Source organism: Lepidochelys olivacea (assembly GCF_965140295.1).
Source record: "Lepidochelys olivacea isolate rLepOli2 genome assembly, chromosome: 10".
Lineage (NCBI taxonomy): Eukaryota > Metazoa > Chordata > Testudines > Cheloniidae > Lepidochelys > Lepidochelys olivacea.
Genome location: NC_140420.1, coordinates 81,706,232 through 81,721,135, shown reverse-complemented (window position 1 = coordinate 81,721,135; position 14,904 = coordinate 81,706,232). Strand labels below are relative to the sequence as shown.

The following is a 14,904-nucleotide window of genomic DNA, read 5'->3' as shown; positions in this document are numbered from 1 at the left end:
CTTTGTAGATCAAGCCTTAAGAGCTTAATTGCCTATGACCAAGGCCCTGCATGCCATGCAACATGGCAGATTTAGATTAGGCAGCAACATCCCCGCCCCTCAGTTCTGGATTATACAGTTGAATGAATTATCTGAAAGCCAGTGCAGCTCCTGAAATGGTCGGGGGGGGGGGGGACGACAGGGGGGATGGAGAATCTGGGGTAGAAAAGTAGTGAAAGGAGGGACTAAAGTACTGAGAAATGGAGCTCGAAGGAAGAGCCAGCTGGCATCTAAGACAGAGAGTGGAGCAGACCTTCCCAGAGACCTTGGAGGTCTCAGGTAGAGACACCTCCCCAAATAACACAGGACAGCCTGTGCCTAGAGACTTCCTGCTGCCCTTCTGCATACTCCCCTGCCCCCCCACTAGCCCAGTCAGCCATGCCGTCCCCCTGTGGGAGAAGCTGGCAGTAAGAGGCCCTTTTAGCCGTACGCAGAGATTGCCTTTAGTCAAGCATGAAGTCAAGGCTGACTTTGTATGGCCCTATCATTGCACATACACAGGATCTTGACTAGAAGGTGCTGCAGTGACAAGCCACCAGGACTGCAATGTCACATGAGCAATTAGATAACACTAAGGGTACGTCTACACTGCAATTACAAATCTGTGGCTGGCCCACGCCAGCTGACTTGGGCTCGCAGGGCTCAGGCTAAGGGGCTGTTGAGCTGCAGTGTGGACATTCAGGAGTGGGCTGGAACCTGTGTTCTGGGACCCTCCCACCTCACAGGGTGCGGCCTGAGCCCAAACGTCTATACCACAACTAAACAGCCCCTTAGCCCCACAGATCCCACCCCATCTAGCGTCCCATCACAGGCCATTGGGCCTATTTACCATGAATAGTTAAAGATCAATTAATTGCCAAAATCATGTTATCCATCATACCATCTCCTCCATAAACTTATCGAGTCTAATCTTAAAGCCAGATAGGTCTTTTGCCCCCACTGCTTCCCTTGGAAGGCTATTCCAAAACTTCCAAGTCAGCTGGCACAGGCCAACTGTGAGTGTCTAACTGCAGTGTAGACATACCCTAAGTAGCATGCAGCCTCATACAGGTACTCTGCAGTATCTTCCTAAGAGATACTAGAGGCTGGAGTTTACTTCAGACTCCCTTATAAATTTCCAGGGTGAAGGATTTAGAGGGAGAGGGAACATTTATATTCTCTCATTTCCATGTATTTTTCCTTAAAAAAATGAATTCCCAATGAACGTTTTATGCTATATGTACATTGAAATGTGCAGAGACCATCTTAGATTAGCTCATAAGAATGAACAAAGGATTGTCAATATTTTCTCCATCCTGCTAACGACTTCTCTTAACAAGGGATGTTGTCTTTAATAACGACTAGTCGTTCAGTAAGAACTGCCTGTAAAAGAGGAGAGTGTCAGGTCACCTGCCCACCAGCAGAGTCTTCCCCCGTAATAGGCAACACTAGAAACCTCGGGATCTTGTCACCATGTTACAGAGCTTATTGCATCTCATTGATTTAAGAGTATCTTAGAGCATCTTGTGTCTGGATGGATAATATAACTTTTGTGCCACATGAAGGTAACTGCTGAAGCCACTGTTCCTGGGGCAAGGAGCTTACATTTTGAAGTCTCACTGCAGTCACTCAAGTGCTTCTCATCCTTCTCCTGATCACAGCCCCATGGTACAAACAGGAAAAATGTCAGGGTCCCTCGCCCATAAGTTAGAAACCTCATGCCTTTCTTATGGGTATACGGAAATGGTTGCAATCATTGTGGGAACTGAGAATTCCTGGACTTGTGGGCGGTTTCCTCTTTCCAGACTCAGAACAGCGAGTTCCTTTTTCAGCCTCTCCCTGCTGCAGGTCTTTATTTCCAACTCTGGTCATGACCATTTGGCAGGTGTCTGACGTAAGACTTGCAGGACTGAAGGGACTTCTTCTGGGGATTAACTGTATGGGCTAGCACATGGCTTTTCCTCTTTCTTTACCCCGAATGCAAGTCCCAAAGCCCAGATTCTCATCTCTGAGGGAGGAACGGAGCTGGCTATTCTCTGTCTAGGACACGCAGAGCAGTCTGAAAGGCATCACCTGCTATGAATGTAGTTTCAGGATAAAGGGAAGAAGTGGAGAGCCTTTTAAGTTTTTTTTCCTAAACCTTGCTAGAGCTCTGACGGGAACTTGATGCTACCGTAAGTGGAAGGGAGTCAAGGGCTCTCACTCATCCAAGAGTCACTTAATAAGCAAGACCCCAAAGGATACAAAACTCCATCTCTATTCCCGCTAAGATGAATGGAGAGATTAATAGAAATACATCCTAGTTAGTGGCAATGTGCTCTTGCTCATTTTCCTGCCTTTTTGCGCCCCCAAGGAGCCTTTGCTGTAAGAAACAGAAGGAACAGTAGGGACATAGGAAACAGTAAGAAGCTCTTGAATTTGCTGATGGTATCGTCAATCTACTATGTTATAGCAGAGCATAAATGGTGCTATTTCCATAAAGGAGAGCATCCTACCTACAACTGCAAGTGCTGGTGAACCGAGCTCTGAAATTGCTCAGGCCCTGAATTGTGGCGAACCTTTCTTTGGATGACAGGAGGAGAGAGAGCTTTGAGAAGAAACCTCCCAGGTGCACCACTTCCTGTGACAGAATTAGACAGGGCACCCCGGGGGCTTTAGGTGACAGAGAAAAACAAGGAGCAGCTAGAGCCATGGCTGGGAAGCTTGGGGCAAAAGATGCCTGCCACCGAAGCACCTTGCAAGGGCAATTACTCAGGTATGACTTTTGCTCTCTGGCTGACCTGATCTTCTTCCTCACGGATATGCTCAACACACAGAAAGCTGGGGAAGGAGTCATGAAAAACCTAGAAACTACACTTCCACCCAGTCTTGTCTCAGCACCACCGCTGAGCAAGGACTGTTGACCCCCAGCCAACAGAAGGACCATTCGATCCGCAGCATCCCACTGGGGCCTACCACATAGGCTGTTTCTAGTACTGGAGAAATCCTCTGGGCCAATGGAGTCCCCATTTCCCATCAGTCGTTAGCAAATCCCCTCTCTGCTATTACTGCTTGAAAGTTGGAGGGTGGAGGGTACAGCGGGTTGGGAATTTTTTGTTTTTTTACAACCCCCTCCCAAACCAAACCAGATTTGTCAAAACTGAAATGTCACAAAACAGTGTCAGGTTCAATAAGTCGAAACGTTTTTGGAAAAAAGAGTTTCAAGGTTGTTGAACCAGAGGGTCAGGATTTTTTTGTTTTTGTTTTTGTTTTTTACAATCACAACTTTTTGTTTAGAAATTTTAGTAAATTTACACAACCGAAAGGAAAAAAGCTCATAATCGAAGCCAAAAACATTTCCATTGACCCGAATCTAAACATTTTCTGGATTTTCAATTTGTGAAAATTCAAAGTTCTGACTTTTTGTCCCAATTCGAGATGGGAAAAATTTTTCACAATGTCGAATTCTCACAAGACAGGAAAACCATTTCCCACCCACCTCCCATGGGGATCTACCCTGGAGAAAGTGCTAAAAGGAATCATTAGTGCCTGGGTTTCCGATGTGATGACTGCATCACATCTGCTGGTGGGGGGAGCAACCGAAGGAAGCCACCACTTGAGGAAGAGGAGGAGGAGGAGTTTGGGCTCTTCCATCTGCACAGCATCGCATAAGGCTGCTTTCTACTTTTTTAAAAATTAATATTTAAAGTAACAGTTTTATTTTTTTGAACAAGTTCTTTTACTTGATTTACGCCTTCCAAATAAAGGGCCTGGCACAGCGCACATCACCAATGGAAGAGTTTTGCCATTAACTTCAGTTGGAACAGGATCTGGCTCTAAAATAAAAGTGCATTACAAAATTGGCTTGTTTAAGTCCTGCAACTGCTATAAATTAAAGGGTCCACTCCTGAAAGATTCCAAGCACCCGCTGTTCCCACTGATTTCAATGGGAGGGGAGGTTGCTCAGCACCCAGCTGGACTGGCCCCTAAGTAGAGGTTGTTGCATTGAAGACCTTCATCCCCATAGGAATGGCTTCCCTGGAAGCAGCATTCAGCAGTGCAGCTGATGGAAGTGAGAAATCTTCCTAATTATTCGCATTTCAACAGGGTAATGCAGTAGGTCTGGCTATGAATAATACATTGCAGAGCTGGGGCACGTTTGCTCTTTTTCCTCTAATTATCTCTCTAAGTTGTCCTCCCCTCATGCAATCGCCACGTGAAGCAGAAAATTGAAGTCAAGCTGTAACGGCACAGAGCAGCCGGGTGGGCCTCATTCCACCCATTCGCTTGTTTGTTCATCAGTTATATGCTTTCGTAAGTAGACTTCAGTGCACGGCGAGAACCTGCAACGTCTTTGTTCAGAGAATCTCAGCTCCTCTCATTGGTAGGTCACCCCAGATTCCTGCGCTGCCTCACAGGTGCTTCTGGGTAGGACACCCAGGCCTTGGCTTGTTCCCATGCGCACTGGAGCAGAGGCAGCTAAGGGGACAAGATGGGTGCAGCAAACCACTGTCTCTTGCCCAGTAGGGGTCAGTGACACATACGCCCCTAGGGTGGGAAAGGTAGATATGTCGGCAAGTAGCCGCAACCAGAGGGTTATTAAGATCATTGGGTGAGTTAAAGCATGGTCTCCAAGCCATAAGCCCTTTCTGAGCTTTCGTTGCATTACATGCAGAGTTGCACACCAAGACGGCCAGTGGCCAAGTTTCCTTCCCAAACCCTCTGGGGCTCAGGGAGCCTTGGCTTAGGAGTGCAAATGGCACAGAGTTTGTGAGGCAGCAAGACTTATGTGAGGCCCCGAAGACAGACAAAGGCACAAGACAGCTGTGCTTGGGGACAGGGCAGCTGCACTTTACCGGCTGTTCCAGCCAGGGGGAAATGGTCTGTGCATAGACCATAGGGTTGCCAGGTGTCCGGTTTTCGACTGGAACGCCCGCCAGGTCCCTGCGGCCCCTAGGCATTGGGGCGGCCAGGGAGGCTCCACGCGCTGCCCCCACCCCCAGTGCCAGCTCCACAGAGCCCACTGGCCGGGAACCGCGACCAAAATGGGCGCTGCAGGGGGTGGCGTCTGCGGGTGAGAAGGCAGCGCGCACTGTGCAGAGGTGCCTGGCCACCCATGCACCTCGAGGCTGCAGGGACCTGGTGGCCACTTCCTCGGAGCCACAGTAAGCGCCGCTGGGACCCTGCACCCTGCCCGTGCACCCCAACCTCTTGCCCCTGCCTGGAGTCCCCTCCCTCACTCTGTACCCCTCATCCCTGGCCCCACCCCAGCCAGAGCCCTCACCAACCCCCTACCCCAGCCCGACGAAAGTGAGTGAAGGTGGGGAAGAGTGAGCGATGGAGGGAGGGGGGATGGAGCGAGAAGGGGCGCAGCCTCAGAGCAGGGGCGGGGCAGGTTGTTTGGTTTTGAGTGATTAGAAAGTTGGCAACCCTAGTAGACCACCACCACCACCACCACCACCACGTGTCCTCCGAGAAACAAACAAAGTTACACGAAGAAATTACCTGACTCCACATCACCAATTTCTGCTCCAAACAGAAATGGCTAGAGAAGGCCCTAAAAAGCTGATGCTGTTTGGCAAAGAGCCAACAATACCTTGGTGAGCAGCAGGAGAAGTACTTCATCATATCTGGTTTTACTGCCTATATCCAGCCTGCAGCATTTCGGTGCATGACATTACATCTGATGGAGTGAAAGGGGCTTAGCAGCCACCAAATAACAAAACAATCCTCCACACTGAACTAGAACGAAGAGATACACCCCAGTTCAAACAGGAATTCAGGGAAGTCGTAGGGCCTGTGTTATACAGGAGGTCAGACTAGATAATCACAATGGTCCCTTCGTGGCTTTATAATCTGCGAATCTACGAAGAGTGCCCTAAATCAGTACAAAAAATAGAAGTATGTGAACAAATTTAGCTTGGCTTTGAACTTCCATAGTAATCTAATCTCAAGCAGCTGAACAACCATTTGTGACCGCAGTGCCAAGTGACCCTGAAGTAGAGTTTTGCAAAAATTTTCAGACTTAAAAATGTCCAGTATGCAGCTAATTATGTAAACTACTCCACAGGGGTACATAGTAATAACCACGGGTGGCACCAGCAGCACTGCAGACATGCTTGGAACCAGGCCCTGGCAACAATGACCAAGCTACAAAGCTTCAAAACATCCCTGACTCTCCCACCCTCTCCCCTCGCTTCCCTTGGGATGAGAAGTGTTGCTTCTGGACGCTCCCATGACTGCCTCAGTGGTCAGAGCCAAGCTATAATCTTGACAGTGCAGCAAGTTCTACTCAGGTTATAGTGTGTGGAGATGAACTGTTTTTATAGCAATTGGGAAAACATTAAAATGTGAGACGTTGCCAGCAGAATGTGGTCTTCAGACAGCACCATTTGTCCAATTGCTCAAGAGATAAAGAACATAATTCTTTTAACTGCACAGACAGTAAGAAAAAGCACAAAAATCCATGGGTTATAACAAGAATATTTGATATAAAGGAGACAAATGCCACTAACCAATGCCTGCCCAAATAAATCTTCATTGTTATTCTAGCTACAAGATGAAGCCAAAGAGACCGTGGGACTTATTGCATCCTCATGTGTATTGCACAACCCCTAATGCAGTTTCCCACTGGGACCCGCACCTTGGTATCTTGAATGAAAATTGGACTCCATAGGATTTAGAACAATAGCACAAACTGCAGAGGCAAATTCGCCATAGATAGATGAAGTTATATGGAAGTTAGCACTCAGTAAAGATGCATAAAATACAAAAAAGGTATTTTTGACAATCATGAAACGCTAAGCCATCTTACTGGCACAGCAGTAGTATTTATACATTGGACATCTTACTTTGCAGTAATTTTTAATTATTCTGTTTGTCCGAGTTTCATCTTGCTTAGAAGTAATCTAAAGAGTAGCTCTGTACATTTCCACTTCTTAACCTGGGCCAAAACCAGGAAGAAGAAATGCAGATGAAAGTTAATGAACACAATAACCAAACAACCCTCTCTTTCTCCCTTCCCCCCCCATATTTCAACGCTCAGAAGTTTCCCCACTCAGTCCAATGTTTAGCTGAAAGTTCCCAGCTTGGGTGCTTGACGCAGTCCAGTTCACACACCCAGAGAGATGATGGCTGCTGACCAGAGCTGGTCAAAATGACAAATAGTTTTCCCATCAGAAAATGTGGTTTTGTCAAACTATATTTTATGTGGGGAAAATGTCAGTTTCAATAATTTGATGAGGAGAATCTAAACAAAAAAATTGTTTTGTGCAAGTCTGACAATTCAAAATGAAAATGTCTTTTTGAAATGTCAAACAGGATCACTACAATCTAAAACGTTGAAATTTTCGATACTGGGATGAAGCAGAGGAACCACCCACCAGCATAGGAGGGGTTAAGGAGAGCCTTTGGGCCCAGCTAGCCCCACCCCATTACAGCTTCAGCCAATGCCAGGCTTGGCGAGGGTAAAAAGGAGGGAGCCTGGCTCAGTTTGGGACTGACAAGTGAAGAGACAGGAGCTAACTGCCGTCCTGTCTGAGGGAAGGATCACTAGCCTGGCCTGCCAAGGTAGCCTCCAGGGAATAAGCACCATCTTCCTGGCCAAAAGGAGACGGAGAAAGAGGCCTAGAAGCACTCGGCCTGAGAGGAAGCTGGGTGACCAGAGCGCGGAGACCTTGTGGGAGTTACAGCCCCACCAAACTTACAGCTGCTCCGCCCAGAAAAACCTGGGACCGCAGCAGGATGCCGCCCAAGGTCCCTGAGGGGCACTATTAAGAGACAATCCACCACGGGAACTTGGACTATAGGGACCATGCCCCATAATAAAGGGGCAATGGTAGGAAGTAGGCGAGGGCAGCAGAGTCCTCACCGGGAGATCCCCTCCTGAGGGGTTACTTATGCAGGGCCCTGGGCTGGGACCCAGTGAAGTGGGATGGCCCGGGTCCCCCTACCCTCCCTGCCTTAAAGACTGAGGCACCTCGACCACAGAAGCAGGGTCAGGAAGCCAGGAACCCCAACCACTAGGCCGACTGGCCTTCCAGCCCTCCCACACCCATTACAGATACTTTTTGCATAATTTTTTCTTTCTACAGTTTCTGGCTTCGGAATGGAAATACTGAAGATTCCCATGGGACAGAGATTCCGATTCCTCACAGCTCTGTTGGTGACATTCAGAGGAAGGATGCAAGAGGTGAAGGTAAATCAGGGATATCCCAGGATGCAGCCATAGTTCAATATGTACTTCGGTTTCCCCTTTGCTGCTGCTACAACTCTTTATTTAAATTGTGGTAGCACTCACCCTTTTTCTCTCCAAAGGAGAAACAGGTTTTTTAGTTTATGCCTGCTTTGCCAGGTGTGGGTGGTGTTCTAAACAAGGTCAGAAACGCACCTTACACCTGGAGCAGAAGGTGGAGAGGTTTGTGGTGGTTCTTAGATCCTGCTGAAGTTTGTTTCACAGCCTCAGACAGACTCCTGAGAAAAGCTGCCTCCTGCAGAGACGTGCTTGATCCTTGCAGTCCACAGCTCCGTTCTCAGACATCGTCCTCATCTTGGAACTTCAGGCAATGTTTTGGATACCCTGGATCCAAGCCATGGAGCACATTGGAGATCATGAACTTTACTCAGTATTCAGTGGGAAGCTGGCATAGAGCAAGGGGACAGGTTTGATGTACTCACAGTAGCCCATCTTGCTGAGGAGATGCTCTAGCTGAAGTTTCCTCAGGGCTGATGACTTCATGCCTGGGTTTACTGCCATGCTCTAGTACTGCTGGCAGATTAATGAAAGTATGTTTAGCAGAGGTGAGGTCATCATCCTCGAGGATGCGATGGAGTCTTCTAGCCAACCAGAGCTGGTAGAAAGCATTACTCATAGTCACTGCTACGGGATAACTTAGCATCAGTGAGGAATCCAAAGCCATGGTTATTTCTGGAAAACCCATTCCATGTTTTGCATGAAGAGATAATGGGTATTCATACAATTATGCAAATTGACATCCATTTCTCTTTTGAATCTATATTCAAGTTGCTTTTGCACTTTTCTTTCTGTTCCTGCATCCTTTACGCAGACCAGACACACATGCTTTGCCTCAGTAAAGACAGCTCAGTCTTGTATTCAGGGTCAGGAATAATAATTAAAGGACGTTTCTGGGGCTTACCTCACTGTTTCCAGTTGCTTTCACAGCAGCTACTTGTGTCAGACAAGGAAAATGCTGGTGTGGTTCTTATTTTGGGTACAATGCTGGTGCCTCCTCGGGAGCTGGCTGGCTCTCAACAGAACAGAAAGAGATGGGCTCAGTTCAGCACAGTGGTAGTAAAGGCAGTTGCACCAGCATAATGCAGTGATGAATCAGGCACAATACTTCCCAGAACGCTGCCTCAGCATAACACAGGCCCATGTGGGCTTTGCCAGCGGGAGCCGCTAAGTTACTGCACCTGCAGCAAAGATTCCAACAGGAATTCTGCATCTAAAGAACAACCTTCCATCTATCTGTAAGGCTAACTTGTGATTTTAGCATGATGTCAGAATACATTCCTGAACCACTAAACAAATCAATGCCATCCTTCGCCAGCGAAGAAAAAACATTCCAGTTAACCTGAAAGAGAGGTAGCCATGAATCATTTGTTTCAATAAGAGAAAAAAGTAGAAAAGAAGAGAAAAGAAACTGCTCTCACAGCTTCTCAAAACCAGCAGGGCTAGTGCACCAAGGTGCCAAGAGCTTGCAATGTAAAGTCACTGGGCACTGAGGGGACTCTTAGAAGCACAAGATTGGATTTTAGTTAAATATGTAGGAAGACCAAGCAAGTCTCTTCTGTTTAGCTGCTGTCTACCACTCAACCTGGTCATCAAATCATCATAAGTGACGTTTCTTTTAATACAGAGATGCCCCAGCAGAAAGTCTGTCATTGTGACCAACATTTCTATTTCATACCAAATTCAGTTAAGAAAATGGCATAAAACCAACTATTGCATTTAAGCATCATTGAGTCTCCACTTTACAGAGCACCTGGGAACTCCTGGAGATTCTGGAGACTTTTCTCCAGAGCCTGTAATATACTATATTTACAAGGCCTGCGGTACTCTGGGAATAGTTCTCTAGAGCCCAGCCTCAGATACATCACAGTTCATTTGGTTCTGGAGTTCCATCCACAGACATTATATGGTATTTTATTTTTACCCACCTCACTCTCAGAAGGTTTAAGATATTAAAAAAAAATTGTGTTGATTTATTGAAGTCACTTCCATCCCTCTTCTACAGATCAGACTAATACAACATCATTTTCAAGGTTCATTCAACTTCTGAATTATTCATGAAAGTTGAAACTAAAATTCATTACAACACCTCTATCCATAAATGGCCAAACAGAGCGTCAATAAACATTGAGAATACCATAAAGTACAGACCCTTTAAAATTAGGGACTAAATAAACCATATTCCAAATCACGACACTCGGTGTCAATACTGAACATCATGAACCATGCTTGATCAGACAGTGTCCTCCATACTCAGACACTTGCAATGCTCCTAACAATGTCAACATTTGCTTGTTTGAATACTTGGGGGGAAATGTGCTTAAAAACATACCAAACTGGAAGATGGAAATTATAGTCACATCAACAGTTGAATGAAGTATAGCTGTAACCGTGGCAGAACTGCAGAAGAGCTCTGTGTGGCTCAAAAGCATGTCTCTCTCACCAACAGAAGTTGGTCCAATAAAAGATATTACCTCACCCACCTTGTCAGTCAGATCAACAGTAACACAAGAACAATGGAAATGCTAGGTAGTTCTGATAGTCTATAGACATCTGTATATTATATTTAAGTGGTGTCCTGCATAATTATTTGGGTCTATGTGCATCTGCTTCCTCTTCCCTTCCCCTTCCCGCCCGCCCCCCAAATGCAGATTGCAACAGAGGGAGAAAAAGTTGCAGGAATCATTAGGGAAGTAGATTTGTATAGGATGTATGCAAGGAGAACATCACTTTCCCTACAGCACTCCTCCTGCTATGCTGCCAACATGTGAATCCAACTGCCCTCTCAAAGCAGTCAAGCATATTGCAGACGTTGCATCACATTACGTGACTGCTGCTCTGAGAGGTAGCAACCTCCCTTCTGTGGCTTTGACACCCAAGACACCCACCTTCTGTGGCTTTTGACACTGGGTGGACCATCCATGTTTCACTTGCTAATCCTGTCCATAGATGCTCTGCATCCACCTTCTCCCAGCTCCTTGCCATGCAACATGGAGACACTCCTGAGAAGGTGCATATTTCCAGGTAGGTCTTCCCCTTCCCCATCTTTGGATATATTTAACCCAGATTACAGTTTAGCTCTGTCCTTCTCTAGTGGCTGGCTCTGTGGTTTATGAGTCTGTTACTAGCTTTGGGAAAACAGAGTTAGCTTTGCAGTAGACACTTGTAGTTATAGATCCAAGAGCCATAGTTTTAATCTTTGCTCTGAGGGCTTATCCTGGGGTGTCATGTTACACTATAAAAGAGGACCAGAGGCCTTAATAAATTCCAAGCAAACGTTTTTTGCCATCCATGTGATCATGGAGTATTTGACCCCTTCCTCCTTTTGCACTTACTAGATCAGTTATCTCAAAAGCTGGACTCAAATAAGATCTTGGTTTTATTTCCTACCCTTGGTTTGCTCACCCCCTGGGTTCAGCGCCCGCATAACAGTGCTCAAACTGGAGCAAGCAGTCTGGCCCAGCACTCAGCCTAATCTACCGTGACAGAAAGAAACATTCTCTCACACACAACCTTTGGAACCTACTGCTAATCAAGATGTACGTAATTGACCAACACACATTCAAATCCCCAGCTTGAAGTCTATTTTCTCAGGTCAGAGGCTCCACACTGTCTCAGCGATATTTAGAAAACCGAATGGGAGTGCAGTAGATCTATTGGAAAACACAAAATGCCATGACAAGGCCAGTTCTAGCTTACTGGAAACACAGTACATTGTTGAACTCCACATTTTGATATAGAGACATTAAGCTGTTGATCCAGCCAGCCAGGAGTTTCAGAGAGTGTTCTAAAGATGAACTTTGGTGCCCAGTTCTAATTAAAGTGTTCTATCAGACATATTACAGGAGAAAAGGGAAAGATCGGTGATGAAGTTCACAGAAAAACTACAGGTTTGGGGATGAATTTTCAGAGATCAGCTCAATTGGTGATCCAAGTAAAATGCTCGTGTTTTGTTACCTCCAATGCTTGCTTTTCTGCACGTTCTCCAATTTATGAGAAAAACTGTATTTTCTCTGCAAGAATTTACACTGAAACACTGTGAAATATATTACATGGAGATTAGTGGTAATGGCAGCTGTAGTATCTACCTACCTGCTGGAAATTTGCCAAAGTGCACCTTTTAGCAAGGAAATGAAGTGAGTATTTCACTGTATACGCACTCTTATGGAACAGTAATATCACCTTTTAACTCAAGCTGTCTGGAAAACAGTCCCATTTAATGAAAAATTGGGACTTGAACTTGGATATCCCACATGAATTCATTAACCAGTGGGTTATAGCACCGCATCTCCTTCTCTCCTATTGGAGAGTTTGTGTAATTAAATATTCATTGGGCAGGGAGAGGGAGACTGACTCTGTAGCCTGGTGGTTGGGGCACTTGGCTGGGATCTGAGAGACCCAGGTTCCCGATGAGAATTTCATTGAAACACACATTTCCATAAAACATTTTAGAATAATAGAATTGTAGAACTGGAAGGGATCTCAACTGGTCATCTAGTCCAGTCCCCTGCAGGACTAAGTACTATCTAGACCAGCCCATTTCTGTTTTAACAAAACTGCATTTTTGACAGACAAAAGTTTAATTTTTCCCCCCAAGCCCATTCTACTTTTAACTGCGATTTCGTGTAGAATAGTTTAACTTTTTGCACATAGCAAAGACTTCAAAGTAAAATTTATCACTTATTCTAATAAGAATGTTAACTGAGCCATTAAAAGTATCATGCTTGGGAAAAAATCTTGTACAACAGAATTAACATATGTTCAAAGTTCTGCAGCAGAGTGATAATAGAAAGCTTTTATTTGTATTGTAGTAACACAAAGGGACCTCTATCACAGACCAGGATCCCATTGTGCTTGGCACTGTACAGACATAAAGAGACAGTCCCTGTTTGAAGGACGTAGATTTTTAGAGTAATTTCTATAGAATATTATTGGTTTAAATCCTTATTAAGTTCTTTAGGACTTTCATAAGACTATGCAAGTATTACACAACCAGAGCTTCTGTAAGACATAAGATGTTTCCTTAAAATACTTTGCTTTCCAGGACCAGAGTTTTGCATTACCCAGCGAATAGCAGAGTAAGTGATTTTTCTTACCAAGATTTACACTTATATTAACAATTTTAAATTTGAGATTTAGATAAAAGTGGTTTGAGATTTAATAACGAGGCTAAGCTAGTCGCAATCAACAGGCTTCTAAATATTAAACCAGTCATACACTACAAAACACAATCCATGTAAGGTGAGCATTATATGCAAATATTTCTTTGGCAGGAAGAGAAAAGTAGAGGAATAATAAATTGTCTCCAGGAAGTATGTTGGGTCTTTCCTGTACTGAACCCCCAAAAGATCATATTAGGGGACAGCTCCAGAGCAAGGGAGTTTGGTTTTTGCAATTTCAGGCCAGGATGCTGTGGCTGACATGACCTGTGGTAAAGGATCATTAACTTGTTCTACTAGTGCCCCAACTCATAAGAGCAGAAATGGATTGGGGATGGGAAGAAGAGCCCTGTGTTTGAGTGCAGGTTGACTATCAAATGATTTCCCATGCGCTCTAGTGCCAGGTTAGGGCAGTAGCATAGATTAATAGGTTCTAAGGCCAGAAGGGACCACTGATCATCGATTCTAGTCTGACCTCCTGTGTAACACAGGCCAGAGAACTTGCCCAACATAATTCCTGTAGCTGATCTTTGAGAAAAACATCCTCATCTTGATTTTAAAATGGTCAGTGATGGAGAATCCACCATGACTCTTGATAAATTATACCAATGGTTAGCTCCTCTTACTGTTAAAAATTTACACCTTACTTCCTGCCTGAATTTGTCTAGCTTCAACTTCAGCCATTGGATCATGTTATACCTTTCATCAGCTAGACAGAAGAGCTCACAATCAAATATTTGTTCCCCATGCAGGCACTCACAAACAATAATCAAGTTACCCCTTACCTTTCTCTCTGTTAAACTAAACAGACTGAGCTCCTGAAGTCCATCACTATATGGCAGGTTTTCTAACCTTTTAATCATTTTCATGGCTCTTCTCTGAACCCACTCCAACTCATCAGCATCTTTCTTGAATTGTGGACACCAGAACTGGACACATCCCAGCAGTGGTCACACCAGTACCAAACACAGGGTAAAATAAACTCTCTACTCCTACCGGAAATCCCCTATTTATACATCCAAGGATCACATCAGCCCTTTTAGCCACGGCGTCACATGGGGAGCTCATATTCAGCCGATTATCCACCACGACCCCCATATCTTTTTCAAAGTCTCTGCTTCCCAAGGTACAGTCCCCCATCCTGGAAGCACAGCCTACTTTCTTTGTTCCTAGATGTTCACACTCACTCTGAGCCATATTAAAACGCATATTGTTCTCTTGCATCCAGTTTACCAAGCGATCCTGATCACTCTGTCACGTGACCTGTCCTCTTCGTTGTCTACCACTCCTCAATTTTGGGGTCATCTGGAAACTTTATCAGTGATCATTTTACGTTTACTTCCAGGTCATTCATAAAAGTGTTAAATAGCATAGGGCCAAGAACAGATCCCCGAGGAACCCCATTAGAAACACCTGCTTGACGATGATTCCGTGTTTACAATTACTTTTTGACACCTGTCAGTTAGCCAGCTTTTAAGCCATTCATTGTGTGCCATG

General features: G+C 45.2%; 1 protein-coding gene across 4 annotated transcripts in view; it reads right to left on the bottom strand.

Moving 5' to 3' along the window:
* CORO2B (coronin 2B) overlaps nucleotides 1–14,904 on the bottom strand; it is a 139,100-nt gene that overhangs the window by 71,194 nt on the left and 53,002 nt on the right. The window contains exon 2 of one of the 4 annotated variants that reach the window (XM_084641749.1): nucleotides 9,153–9,261. The exons of the other annotated variants lie outside the window; for them this stretch is intronic. The gene's annotated coding sequence lies outside the window, so the exon portion shown is untranslated. The remainder of the gene's footprint in view (nucleotides 1–9,152; nucleotides 9,262–14,904) is intronic. 4 annotated transcript variants of the gene reach the window in all.